General features: G+C 32.2%; 1 protein-coding gene across 3 annotated transcripts in view; it reads left to right on the top strand.

Moving 5' to 3' along the window:
• Window positions 1–2409: 2409 nt before the first annotated feature.
• The window catches only part of CNTN6 (contactin 6), a 295215-nt gene continuing 282895 nt past the window's right edge, over window positions 2410–14729 (top strand). For 2 of the 3 annotated variants that reach the window (XM_032290508.1, XM_032290509.1), the window contains exon 1: window positions 2410–2962. The gene's annotated coding sequence lies outside the window, so the exon portion shown is untranslated. The remainder of the gene's footprint in view (window positions 2963–14729) is intronic. The other variant, XM_032290507.1, reaches the window with a different exon arrangement.

Consider the following 14729-nt stretch of genomic DNA (forward strand, 5'->3'; position numbering starts at 1 on the left):
TCTCATCATCCAGCTCCCACTTATGGGTGTTTGGTTTTCTTCCAGAAGTTTTAATGCTGTATCTTTAAGTGTGTGATCTATTTCACGTTAGATTTTTGTGTGTGCTATGAGGTAAGGGTTAAGGTTAACTTTTTTACAAATAGATATTCATTTGTTCAAGCACCATTTCTTGAATTATGATGCCTCTATCATTGAATTACCTGATACTTTTGCCTAAAATCAATTGACAGTATATGTGCCGATATGTTTTAAACTCTTAATTATATTTTATTGACCTATCCTGCCAACACCACACTGTCTTTATCACTCTACATTAGTAGTTAATTGTAAAATCACAGGATATGTCAGCCAACTTTGTACTTTATCATTTGATTTTACTTTCTTGGTTAAGTTTATTGTCATATAAATTTTAGCCTCATTTGATGATTACTACAAGGAAACCTACTGATATTTTGACTGAGATTATTTTAAAACTGAAAACCTATTGGGAGATAATTAACTGCTTCAGAATATTGAGTATTTTGATCCATGAACATGGTGTAATATTACTTATTTAGGTCTTAATTAATTTCCCTTAGTAATTCCTTATAGCCTTTAGTGTACAGACCTTGTTTTAGACCCTTGGTATCCACCCCTCCTCTCCCAGTGTTTAAAGATTAATAAGTGAGAAGATATCAGCAAAGGGATCTGAGAAGGAGCAGACATTAAAGTAGAAGAAAATTTAAGAAATTAAATAAAGGTAGTGCTTAAAGGAGGAGCACTTGGTAAACTGTATTACATGTGAGTGATCTATCAAGTAAAATTAGAAGTAAGTTGACCATTGCATTTTTCTATGAGTAATTTAATATTGACTATGACAAGGAATGTATATGTGGAACAGTGGGGACAAAAGACTAATCAAGCTGGATTCAAGATAAAATGAGAAAAGATGGAGACAATAAGTACAGAGAATTCCTTCCAAGTGTTTTGCTATAAACAGAAGCAAGGAAATGCAGTAGCCATCAGAGGAAGATGTGATGTTAAAGGGATGCTGATTCTTAAAATGGGCCAACTAGCAGCAAATCTCTGTTATAATGCTACAGAAGGGAGGGATAGTTGATGATTCCACAAAGAGAGACAGGTGGGTAGAGTGGTCCCTTTAGTAGGAGAAGACTATCTAGAGCACAAGTGGATGGCTTAGCCTAAGGAGGGAGCATGGTTCACCCCAAGTTAACAAGATAAAGGAAGAGTCTGTGGTCACAGAGGCAGGTATGTGACTAGATGCAGTGATAGGAGCTTACTGAAGTTTTCTTCTGGTTCTTATTCCTTTTTGGATAAAATTAGAAAGTAAAGCAATCATCTGTCCTTGAATATGAGGCAGAAGTGTTGGAGATTTGAGTAAAGGGATAGTCTTTAAATTGAATGAATTTCTTTCCACAAAAAAAGCCTACTATATAATCATTATATTTCTTAAAACTGCAGAAAAAGTCATATTGACATTTTTACAAATAAAAAAATATTTTTATTCCTAAAAAGCAAGAAATACTCCTAAGTTTTTTTTAAAAAAAGAGGCTCGTTGAAAACAGGTAGTTTACTTATTAGTCCAGTTTGCCTTCCTATGAATTGGGAGAAACAATAGGTTAGCCCATTTTGAGTTTATATTGTGTTAGGAAACATCATCTCCTTTCTAAAACCCTTTATGATTTTGGTTAGACCATGTGAAGAAATCCATAGGACATAGTCATAAAATTTAGTGATAGAAAATTTCTTGCTCGTCAGATGAAAGCGAACTGAGGCCAATAAATATCTTTTGACTTATTTCCGTTTGATTTTGGGATTTCATTTTCTCAGTGTCCACTTATTTATGCTAAGAGTGTAATTTCTTTGTATACTAACTTGAAAATAAGTCCAAACTATCATTCTGTTTCCATGTTATAGTTGTTTGTATGCATTAGAGTCTCTGTGTATATGCCTGTGTAATTGCTGTTCCTTAGTTTTCTTCCTTCAAGCAGTTAGTCCCTTCAAAACCCAACGACAAGACCCAAATATATTTAAAAATTTAGTTGGAGTGTCCGGGGTGAAACAAAAAAACTATTATTTTTCTTACAGAGCTCTTATGCAAACACTTAGACACTTGTTCTCTGCCTCTGGAATAACAAATGTTTCTTGGAGAGCAGCAATACTCTTTTGGACTTGTTTGACTCTACTTTCTTTACTTGTCTTTAAGAAACCTCAAACACATATTTTTAAAATACAGTTTAGAAAGGTTTTAGTGATAATGCATACAATCATTTGATTTTATTTCCCCTTTCTCTTCACCTTCACTAATAGAAGGAGTTACTGACATGCTTCAAAAAGCTTACATTTGATTACTGTCTAAATCAGTGCAGACCCTTGACCAGCTTAATCTTTGCTTGCAAATGACAATGCAGTGAAACCAGAGGACGAAAAAAAAATTACTTCCTTTCCTGTTGGAAACGTAATAAGTAGTTAGTCTGACCCAGTTTTCAATAAGAAAGATTTTTCTGATGACCCGACAGGAGTGACTATCTCCAGTCAAAGAAAGAGGAGGGTGAATTTAATCTTTCATGACACTGGAATGGCAGCTGCTCTCAGCTCTCTCTGATTCTGTGAAGGTTGATGAAGATAAAGCTGGCTTTCAATGTAGAAAGAATTTTCCTTTTGAATATTCCAAACGAGAGCTTTGCACATGTGCCTCAAGAACTGATGGTCTAGGTTCCGACAGGAATGCAGCAGGAGAGGAGCGTATTTCATGCTTAAGACCAGAGAAGAGCCACGCAATACTCAGTGGATAAAAGGCTTGCAGTCCCAGCTGGGAAAGAGAGTCCCATTATCTCCCAGCTGCATAGACATTCCATACGGCTTGGTTCTGCCTGGATGCACAGCATGCCTGGCTGAGAGCTTGAAACAGAGTTCTGCAGAAAAATTGTAAAGATCCTGAGACATTTCCCTGGTAAGATCTGTAAGTACAAAATTGTGCTGTCTGCTGCAATGAGAATATTGCTGGGCAAGCTGCAGCTTTTCTTCCTTTCAATGTCTTTGTATTAGCATAACAGGTAAAAGCTGGGGTTGGGGGAGAAGTCACTGCTTTTTTGATGCTGTGTTTCTATCATGCTGATGTTTAAAATGCATTTATTCCTTGTGTGGGATAAATGTATTGAATCTGTATTCCGGTAGGTTAGGATCAAACCAGGGAAGGAGACACTACAGGTACATTTTTCAGTGTTTCACTAGTATTTGCTGCAGTAAAACTAATGGGCAAGATGGGATGACAGTGCTAATTCTGGGACTTTCAGATGGCTACACGCCCTTTTTGTAACGGCAGATGGGAAAATGTGATTGCTAACTGTTTTTTGTCTTTTTTTATTTGAATAAAAGGGATGAGGGGTGGGGTTTGCAGTTTTCACCCGATGATTTAAAAGAATGGTTATAAAGTTTCCTAGGGGAGGATTTAGTAAGGGGAGCAAAGCAAGACTGGAGGTCATGTGGGCTCACCAAATTTTGTCTGGCATTTTGCTTTATACCCAGCTTCCTAATAATAGCCTCTGGAGTTTCCTTTGCCATTTACACCAGTTAAGCTTGTCAGCATTAAGGTTCTTATAATACTTTATGAAAACTTTCAGAAGTTGATGACTTGGGAACAAAACTTTTAAGAGCTCTGAGATTAGCTATGTATAACCCATTATGTTAATGGGATACTGTAACATTGGGGTTTAGGAAGAAAAATTGGAATTCATAGTTTTTGCTTCTCCGAATGAAAACTACTTATGTTTAAATAATCAGCATCCTGACTATGTCCTCTGAGAAACATTCACAGAATGACTAAATAGAAGTTATACTGAGAAAAAATAGAGGGAACAGTAGAATCACACAGAATCAATTTGGAAAATGAGGTATTCATAATTTTATCTACAGTGGCAATGTTTTCTGAACATATCTGTAAAAGAAGGAGCATATGCTGAATATTGAATTGCTTGTTTTGAGCAATTTTCATTTATCTGATGGGTTTATCATCTTTTTATTGTTGTTGTTGAAGGTTTCACCAATTTATGCACATTGTATTTTATAAGGAAAGAAGATGTTTAAGGAGACTCTTTCTACCCTCCTCCTTCACATATATGTGTAAACATAACTATGCGTGTTCACAAAACAAGCATAAACATACAAAAATGCTAACACCATTTGTATAAAAAACAGAAATACAGAATCATTTCATCTTTGAATGCTTCATTGGGTTTTCTTTTTTTTTTTTTTTCTTCTTTTTTGGCAATAATTGTGGCTGTGCAGTTCAAAGATTTCAAATATATAAATGTGGAAACTTTTATATAAAGCATTGTATGAGGTTATATAAATGCATAACTTATCACATCTTAGCAAAAAAGTCAATCATTTATAAATGACTTCATTGCATTACTTCCTTTGAATATTTATGGTGAAGCACCAGAATACTTTTTTACAATTTTTATGTAACTTTCCATAAAGAAAACAAGCTTCACTTGTTTATTTAGAAAAAGATTACATATTTTCTCTGAGTTTATACCAAACCCCAAAAAGAAAAGAATGTGTGGCATATTAAATTCATTGCATACTTCTGATGTTATTTTGATAAGTAAAAATATTCAGTAGTATAATAGTACCTTTTAAATTCTTTTATGTGAGAAGAAGAAATACAAAATATTTGCTTATTTATTCACTTATCTGTTTATTTTAGTAGCATACTAATCGGAATGCAGAAGTTTAAGTTCTACTCATGAAAATAACTCAAGCAATACATAAAAGTTCTAAAAGGAAACCCTATCACCTGTAAATAACGATCATGAAATTTGAAGACTATCATTGGAGACATCCTGATGCCTAAATTCAGATGAGAGAGAAATACTTTTGTAAGAGTGGTGTCTTGCCATACACCTTTTAAAAAATAAATTATAAATATTTAGATAATATAGTCAATAATAGATACTCTTCTGTAAGAATGAGATCTTATCCTACATTTAAGAAACAGAAATACTGGGTAGGCATGGTGGTTCACCCCTGTAATCCCAGCACTTTGGGAGGCCGAGGCAGGTGGATCATGAGGTCAAGAGATCGACACCATCCTGGCCAACATGGTGAAATCCTGTCTTTACTAACAATACCAAAATTTGCTGGGTGTGGTGACCCACACCTGTAGTCCCAGCTACTCAGGAGGCTGAGGTAAGAGAATTGCTTGAACCTGGAATGCAGAGGTTGCAGTGAGCCCAGATTGTGCCACTGCACTCCAGCCTGGGTGACAGAGCAAGACTCCATCTCATAAAACAAACAAACAAACAAACAAGAAACACAAAAATATTTAGTTTAATTTTTGATTTCATATTTTAATTAAACTGAAAAAAGAGAAGTTGAAACAACATTGAAGAAATTGTTAAGTATATATTTCTTTCCAAGGGAGATATTATGTCCAGAATACCTTTATAGTTTATACCCAAAATTTTGAAAATAGCAATAGTTTGAAGTTGTTTTTTGTGTACATGTTTAAATGGTAAACAAACTTTTATAAGCCTTTGTTCTGATAGTTAAATGCATTTGCAATGTGATTTGTTGTCATCGACTCTACCTGTACCACCTGAATTTAAACTATATCAGTTTTACATTCTTGGGTATGTACATTCTAGCTGAATACCCACAGACTTAGTCTAAACTTATTTCAAATTTGAAAGAAATTATTCTTTACCAACAGGATTTTACTACCCAATTCACCATTCCTGTGTTCTTTATTTTAAATTATTTTGGAGGTTGTTACATTTCACTATGTCGTACCTCTCCACCTAAGAAATAGTCGTAGGTGCTATATTTTCTGTGAATTTCCATACTTGAGCATGTCTTTTTTTTGTCCTATACATTCAAGATATGTTAGCTTTCTTGGATCACGCTTATTTTTTTTCTTTTGGAAATGTGTAAATGTTTGTAAGCATTTTAGAGGCCGTTCCCATATTGAAAGTTGTTTTGCAACATTTTTAGGTATGTCTGCAATTTCTGTCATTGAATGTGACTTGCTTTTTGTCTTGTAAGTGCCTATATGATTCTTTTGTTTTGTCCGTGTGTTTATTTTTACAGATTTTTTTGTTTTTGTCCTGGATTTGTTCCATTTTTGTTAACTTTTTGGAAGTTTACCCCCTTGATTTAAGATTCTCTTATTTCAGGATTTGTTGTGTTACTATTTCTTTTTTGTTCCCCAACCGGGTATGGTCAAATTGTGGTTATATTGCTTCTTTCTTTTCTTCAGAATCACCAATTGTGTACATGTTGTATCTCATTTGTCTACTTTCCACCTTGCATATCCAAATTTCTTTTCAATTTTAACTGACAAATTGGTTATCTTACTTGTCTTGTTTGCCACTTGAATGAATAGTATAGCTTCTGGTAAACCTATTAAGGCATAACCTTCTGTATTGTAGTCTTGTAAATACATATTTCCTCCTCTCAACACTAGCAATTTCCTCAGCTACCAGGTTTTGGGGCAATCGGTATTCTAAAGAAAGCACTTACCAGATTTCCCTGATGTCCCTCAAAGGTCCAGATATTTTAGCATTTGGCAACAGTGAAAATGGGCTTCAATTGTGTTTTGGAGGTTATGTCAAGTAACATTTTAATTGAAGACAGAGGGTTTTTTGCTTTGTTTTTTGTCCCCACCATTACCACTGCTACTTTTTAAATTTCTCTTTATTGTTCCTGTGGGACAATAGAGGAATAAAAAAAAATCTCTTTATTTAAAAAGTTTTAAGTATCAATCAGTTTAGAAGAGTTCTTTGAAAGAAAATTTGAATAGAATGTTGTTGTCAGTGTTCATACTGAAAAGAGCTGCTCTAGTTAAAACCAAGTTCATCTGCATGATGTGTTGTAGTATTAAACATTTATTATGGTAAAGGCATAACACAGGACATGCTAGAGGAAAAAACAGAGCCATTGGGAATGCCTTCTGATAATATCCCCTATTAGTCTATATTGATGAAATCTGTGGCCTACTTAACTATTTTGCAATAAGTCGTAAGGTAATTTACAAAACTTTATATCATAGGAACATGAATCAAAATCTGTAGACTCAAATTCTTTTTGAAAGTATACTGGGTATAAAACTTATATGTAATAGGTTTACAATTAAATGAATAAATGAATGAATGAATAAACGAATTTCCCTAGACCTCAAAATCCTTTAAAGAGGCAATGAAGTATTTTATGATACTTCATAGGAACCATAGGTGTGTCCTATGAAGTATTATAAAAAACTAATGATATTACTAAAAAACAAATTGCATTTTCTCAGTGTGAATAAAATGATGGAGCAAGATTCAGGAGGCAAACTCTTGAGCTGAAGTGCCACCCATGGTAGCTTTCCCTCTTTGTGTCTAGCACAGAAGAGCTCTGTGGTTTTGGGCAAGTTTCTTATCCTCTTTATAGCTCAGTTTTCCATTCATAGTGAAGATAATGTTAGTACTGACTTTACAGTATTATCAGGAGAATTCAGCAGGTAAATATGTAAAAAATCTTGGAAGAAAACCTGGCAATTAATAAGCACTCTATGTGTTAGCTGTTTATTGTCATATTATTATTACTATTACAACATTTATATGTGAGCCTTGGGATCAATTGGGTAAAAATAATATAAAACAATGAAAAGAATAAAATTATAATTATTATTTAATCAATTGTATTGGGTATTTAGTAGAGAATTAAATTTGGAGTGTAAATCATAAGTGGATTTTAAAATAGAGCTCAGGGAAGATGGTGAGAAGATATAGAGATGCTGGTCCCTGGATCCACATAGCTTAAAAATAGAAATGGTATTTCTGTATACACCAAGCAGTTGGACCTGATCAAGAAAAGGGGCATATTAAATTTTCTGATTATAAAAGCAATGCACAGAAAAGCATGAGAACAAATAAGCCAGAATTTATTTCTTCAAAGAACATCACGAATGCTTGTACATTTCTTTCATGTTATTTTTTTGTTGTGATGGTTCTTTTTTTATGATAATGCCCTAATAAAGTAATGTATGCACTTGAAAACAACAACAATAAAATTTGAAATTACAGGGAAGACAGTAAAATAACAAATAAAGACCTTTCCACCATTTCCTGTCGTATTTTCCATAGTTTATTTTATTGTTATTTTTTTCTTGCTGGTCACCATTATACATTTGAATAATATAATTGGCTTTTATTGCAGACTCTATAAATTCAGTATCATGTCTGCTGACTCCATCTTTTAAAGACGGGCAACGTTTCCTATTTTCACACTTTCACAAGGCAATTTTAAGTGTTACATAGTCTTTGAATTCTTTCGGCAGTAACGCACATATATATTTTTTGGAAAAGTGGGAAATTTTAAGTATTCAGGAAAATATTAAAGTTAATAATTACCAATTCCCACCCCTCAGAATTACCAAATGCTAAATTTATTGAGGTTTAACATCTTCAGTATTTACAAAATAAAAATGCCAATACAATATATAATAAGGGCATAAACTGTAATTCTACCTAGTCCATTCCTCACTCTACATTACCATGAATTGTACATATATATATGTATATATATACTTATATATGTATGTTTACATAAAATATTGTTTAAAAATGTTATGTAAATGATATAATACTGAAAACAAACTTATTTAACTTGTGTAACTCATTGCATATTAGACTATTTAGACTCATTCTTATAAATATATATAGTTCTAGAATATGATATTTCATCTTATGTATATTATACTCATTATTCATTCCCTTATTGATGGATATTTAATTTATTTAAAATCTTCATTATGGCAATGTGCTATTAGCACAGCAATTGAAAACTTACACACGTGTGAGATTTTCATTAAGAATATCAAGTCTGTACTGCATATCAACAATTTCATGTTTGTTATTTCTAGTCTCACAATTCCTTTCTTTCAACAAATGTATTTATTTCATTCACACCTAGTATGATGTTGATCAAGTTGGACTTATTTCTTATTTCTTATTTTATATTCAACTAAAGTGTTTTTTAAATAAACACTGTCTTTTATTGGTTTGATCAAACGTTCTTTATTTTTTCAATTTTTACTAGTTAAAAATGATATACTCCCCTTATCATATTTTAGTAAACAACTAATTTAACATAAAGTATACTTTTATATTTTCAAATAAAGAGTAAAGATAGTATATCTATTCTGTTCACAAACAGGACAATGACTTGTTTTAATTTACTCCAATACACTTCTCCCAGTGCTCATATTTGCACTATTTTTAAACTGCCCCCAATATTTTTGTTAAGGTTTTTTTTTAGACATATGACGTGATTTCCTGAGTTCTTTATTTACCATATTCTTGCTATTTATGTGCATCTCCTAGATTCTTTTCCTGTGCTCTGAAGACTATTTTAAGGTCATTCAAAAATTGTTTTAAACTCCCTTAAAATGCATTTGTTGAAAATTGCTATGTTAGTCACATTCTAAACTAATAACTATAGTTTTTTAGAGCACTCTATGTGAATGATACTTTTTTCTCAACAATTTTTGCATATTCTGTTCCATGATCTTCTGGAATATAATTTTGCTCATGAGAGGACTGTTTATGATCTAATTAGCATACTTATGAAGATAGATTCATCTTTTCACTTGGATAGATTTTAAGAATTTATCTTAAAAAAAGACATGCCTTCAAGTTCACTACAATGTGTGTAGTTGTGGAGTTGTTTCAAATTTATCTCATTTAGACCTCTGCAAGCTCCTGAATCTTTCTTCAATTCTGAAAAATTCTCAGCCAGTATATATTTTAATCTTGCATTGTTTAATTCCTTTTATTTTCTCCTTTAAGAAATGAGTAATGTTCATTCAGTATTTCTAAACTTGTCTTTGATTTCATTTCTATCTTTTCATTTCTTCTGTTTTCTGGTGTTGCAGTCAGTGTAATTTCTACTAATCTGTATTTTATACTTTTATTTTAAAAAAAGAAATAGTTTTAATTTCTATAATTTATATTGCTCTTTTAGAAATTCTTCTGCTATTTTCTGTTTATTCTTAATACTTTCTCTCCCATCCTTAAGCTCTTAAAAAAACTTAAGTAAGTTTATTTTAAAGTTAGATTGTAATTGTTTTACTATTTTAATTTTTAGGGACAAATTTCTTTATTACTTACATCTGCTGGATTTCCCTCATGATGGTTCATTCTTCCTGGTGCTCATAATTTTTTTTTTTTTTATGACAAATTCACCTTCAGCAAATGTTGTTTTCTGTGGGAGACCAACATTGTTTGAGTTGTGTATGCTTTTGCATAGCATTGCATCTCTGTTGCTTCTACAGTGTCTCTACAAATATCTCTGGCTCTGGACTGTTTTATATGTGAACTTTTTGGCTTCAAATTATCTTACCATACAGACAGAATGAATTTGGGATCTACAACCAAGCTTAGTACACATTCTGGGTTCTGACTGCCTTTTGGGGATTCTTTTTTCCACCAGATCACCAAGTTCCTATAAGGTCAGCTATTTCATGCAAAGGCTCCCCTTTTGGGAGGTTATTCCAACTTTACCATCTCCTTGCCAGTCTGAATTTCTCTCCATTTGGTGCCCCTGAGGATTTACATCTTTAACATTTAACCTCAGCTATGTGTACTTCTTAAAGGGTTTTTATACTTACATAGCATTCGTATGTGTCTGCAGTGGAAAAGAAATCCCTCTGCATCACATTGCATGGTGCAATGTACTTCCCTATACTTCCATGTTGACTGGACTTGTTCCCATCTGCTTTCCAACATCTAGAAAGTCATCAAACTTTCTCATTTGTTGGTATTTTATTTTTTTCTTGTACTCTCATGGTTTCATGGATTTATTTTGTTATGGGCAATGGAACATTTGCTATTTTGTTTTTTCTGGAAACTTTGTCAAGTCTCAGGTATATAATATAATAAGAAATGGTTAATGCCAGTTGAATCTGTCTTTCCATTGGCCCCTTTCATTGGCCCCACAAATATTACTGTAACAAATTAAAGTGCTTGGTTTAGTCAGATGAAAGAATATATTAGGGAGCTCTAGAATTTAGTTAGAAAAGCAGGCTAGTAGATTTTATTAGTTTATATATTCTTTGGAAGTGGCAGCTCTATTAATTCTTTAAGTTTAATGGTGTGCAAATTCTTAAAATGTAGAGGCAATTATTCAAAAACTTTGTTAGCACAGCAATTCCTAGTGACACGGCACAAGCTGAGTGCTAAACGAACCATTTTTTTTAAAGATTATTTCTGCTGAATAAAAGTGAGAATACTGGATGGATCTTTTTAAGACCCTTTTTAAAGGTTTTCTTTTAAGGCAGGAAGGAGAGACTCAAATAAGATATTTGGTGGAGTTACTTGTAATTTATCAGTCATGTCTGTAAGAGGCCAACATGGATGAGCTCTCAAAAGAATGTAGACATTTTATTTTCAATGCCTTTTTTGCATATTGTTTCAAAGTTTAACTTATTTGGTTTCTCACATTTGTATGTCTAATGGGGTTGTGTAAGGAGCTCTGTATGGAGACCACTGAATTACCTTTGTAAATAGCAGGAGTTCAAAATACTTGCTGGAATAGAGCTCTTAGTGAAAAAACATGATTTTCCTCTCTGACATCTATCAGAGTCTCCCAATCACTAAGGTACAATAAATAAAAAAGAAGATCAGAAATCAGTTGTGCTGCTAATTTTCTATCAGAAGAGTTCAGAATAAATTAAAGAAAGTTCTTAAAGTTGTATTGAGATGAAAACATTTCTGTTATTCTAGACTCGATAGAAGACACTTTTTAAAAAGTGGAACATGGAGATGTTTTCTAGGCATTTAATGTTGTTAGTCAATTCCTAAGCATGCTCAGTTCTGAATCTGTATTGCTAACAGGTATAATTTTGATATTCTATATATAAATTTACCACAGAAGTGTATGCTGAAAATGGCTTATTAGAATTAGCACAGTGGTTATTAAAAAATTTTTCTTTTCAGAGGTGCCGACTTTACTTTTTTTTTGTTACTTTGTGCAGACGGTGCCTATGTGGTTTGCAGACAAGAGAAGGAAGCTTTCTATCTGCTTTCTTTGGGGCATTTAGGTGGCAAAAGCTTTATTTTTACTGACTTCACTCTTATTCTATCTTTTGTCATGCAGATATACAGAGTGATTATGCAATAAACAGAAACAACTTTCTCATAGAAAAAGACAGATTGTAGTTTAAAAGAAAAATAACCTATCTGTTATGTGTAGTTCAGGATAGGAAGCCAAATAGCAGTTTTTAAAAAATTATGCACACAAGACATGATGCCTGAACAAATTGCTTTTACCATTAGGGGCTCCTTTTCCTTGTGATACAAAGGTCATTTTTCCAAAGAAACATGTAACAGAAATTCATTTTATGCTAGTGAAGTTTTAAGATTCACATATATCTTAGCTATCCTAAAATAATGTTATTCTTGGAGTTTTTGCTCCTGGATATTATGTTTTTCATGAAATTTTTCTACATGAAACTGTCTTCAATTGATACAAAAATTTTAGTTAATTCTGATTAATAATTTAACATACTAAATTGTCAATATTAATAATATTTTCATTAAACAATATATACTGGTAATAATTCCACAAATATTGGCTGAATACTTACTATGTGATAGATGCTATTTCAGGCACTGGTGATGCAACTATGAACAAGACAGAGAAGAGTTCTGCTCCTATAAAATTCACATTCTGACTCATATTCTTTAATTCAATTAAGTATACATCTCTACCAATTGGAGCAGGGGAGGCTAATATTGTTAATTTTAGGTCTTACCTGAGAAATTATCATTAGAAGCCATTAAATTATTTAACAACAGTTTAAATTACTTCCAAGATGATTATTTTAGTAAACTTGTATAGTGAGATGGACGAAAAAGACTAAATAAAAAGAAACATGTATTTCTAAGAACAATAATTATTCCTCTATTTTTATAGATAGTGATATATTCTGTTTTTTCAGAGGATTAACAAAAATAGAATCTCATATTATATACATGTTTATAGAATTTTTTAATCATATACTCAACTCTACCTGAAAATTATTCATTTTCATTAAGTGAATAGTACTTGTGAATTTACTAACATGATAAAATCTGTTCAAAATTTGCAAACTACACTAAATTATTTAATAACCATGGTAACTTACTATGTATACAACAAGTGAAGGAAAATTAATAATCAACAGACTATTGTTTATTTAATACATTTTTCCAATTATAAAATCATACATGTTTATACAAAACTTGGAGAAGACAAAACATGCATAAATTGTAATTCTATCACTCTGCTTATAGCAGCCTGTCAGTAATCATGTGTGTGCATGTGTGTGTGCATTTAATATACAAAATCGAGATGAATGTATACGTTCTGCTTTATAGCTTGTTTTTATTAATTAACATCTTGTAAACATTCTCAAGTATCATTAAATATTCTCCCAGTGCTGAAGGATTTTTCACCAGATGAGTGTTCCTTATTTACTCACACCAGTAACCTATCATTAGCTATTTATCTTTTACACTATTTACTGAACAATGGTTTGATAATATACTTGTACCTGAATCTTTTCATATGTGTCTGATTATTTCTTAAAAGCAAATTCCTAGTAGTATAATTTCTGTGTCCAGTTGTATGTTCTTAAAAATGTGAGTGTGTATATTACTAGATTGTCCTTTAGGAAGACAATTCCCTCTGTACTTTCAGGCAGGTGAATGCTCTTTGTGACCATCCTTGTAAATGCTAAATGTGATTAATTGCAAATACTCTTGATTTAGATTACAAAACAAATCCACAAATAACAGTATTTCAGTATTGCTCTATATTAACTTTATATATATATATATGCCTGAATGAATTTCATGAGTGTTTGAATCATTTATATCTGCTCATTTTGCTAAGGTCAGCCCCTGTCCTTTATTTTTTTGATATTTTACATTTTTTCTCATGCTCAGGAAGTTCATCATCTATCAGTGAGATAACTTGTAATTTTCACTTTTCTCCAAGTTTATAAGACATTTAACTTATTATATTTTAAGTATAAAACCATAAAAATTTTTAATAAATTATTGAACCTTGGTTTTCAAATGTACACAGTGAAGCCAGTAATACCTGACCTGACTTTCACAGACTCAGAGGGGTCAGATGAAAACTGCAATAGTTCATGTTTCTAAATATATTTTTATAGCCGTAAGTGATATGCAGTTATTGTTCTAGTTGTATTAAAGATAAATTAGTGTTTGTCCTAAATTGCTCATCAGATCATAAGCAAGTCTACAACTTAAACTTTTCTAAATATAGGTCCAATGTTTTCAATTTTTTAGCTCTGGCACCTAGCAGCATCTGGCCCATGGTGTGTGCTCATTAAGTGCCTGCTTAATAAATGTGGATTCTAAATATACCAGAGAAACATAAATTCAAATACATCTGTGCTCATTCCAAGTAAGCTATTACAGTGTCATCTAAATCTAATGGTGAACAAAATAGAACATATTAAAATGATAATTAATGTTAAACTTCAATTTATGTCTCTACCTTTGGCAACCATGGTAATCCACTCCATGATGAAGTCAAGAAATTTAAGTAGTTATTTATTACATCACTACAAATTATATTTGAGACATCTTTGGGAGGTAATCTATATTGTGGGCTTTTCAGGAATTTGATATGCTAGGAAAATTCAGGAGTGCATATAGGGAACAGGGAATAGG

This window comes from Sapajus apella, unplaced genomic scaffold (assembly GCF_009761245.1).
Source record: "Sapajus apella isolate SASKATOON/1434 unplaced genomic scaffold, GSC_monkey_1.0 scaffold23, whole genome shotgun sequence".
In the NCBI taxonomy this organism is placed as follows: domain Eukaryota; kingdom Metazoa; phylum Chordata; class Mammalia; order Primates; family Cebidae; genus Sapajus; species Sapajus apella.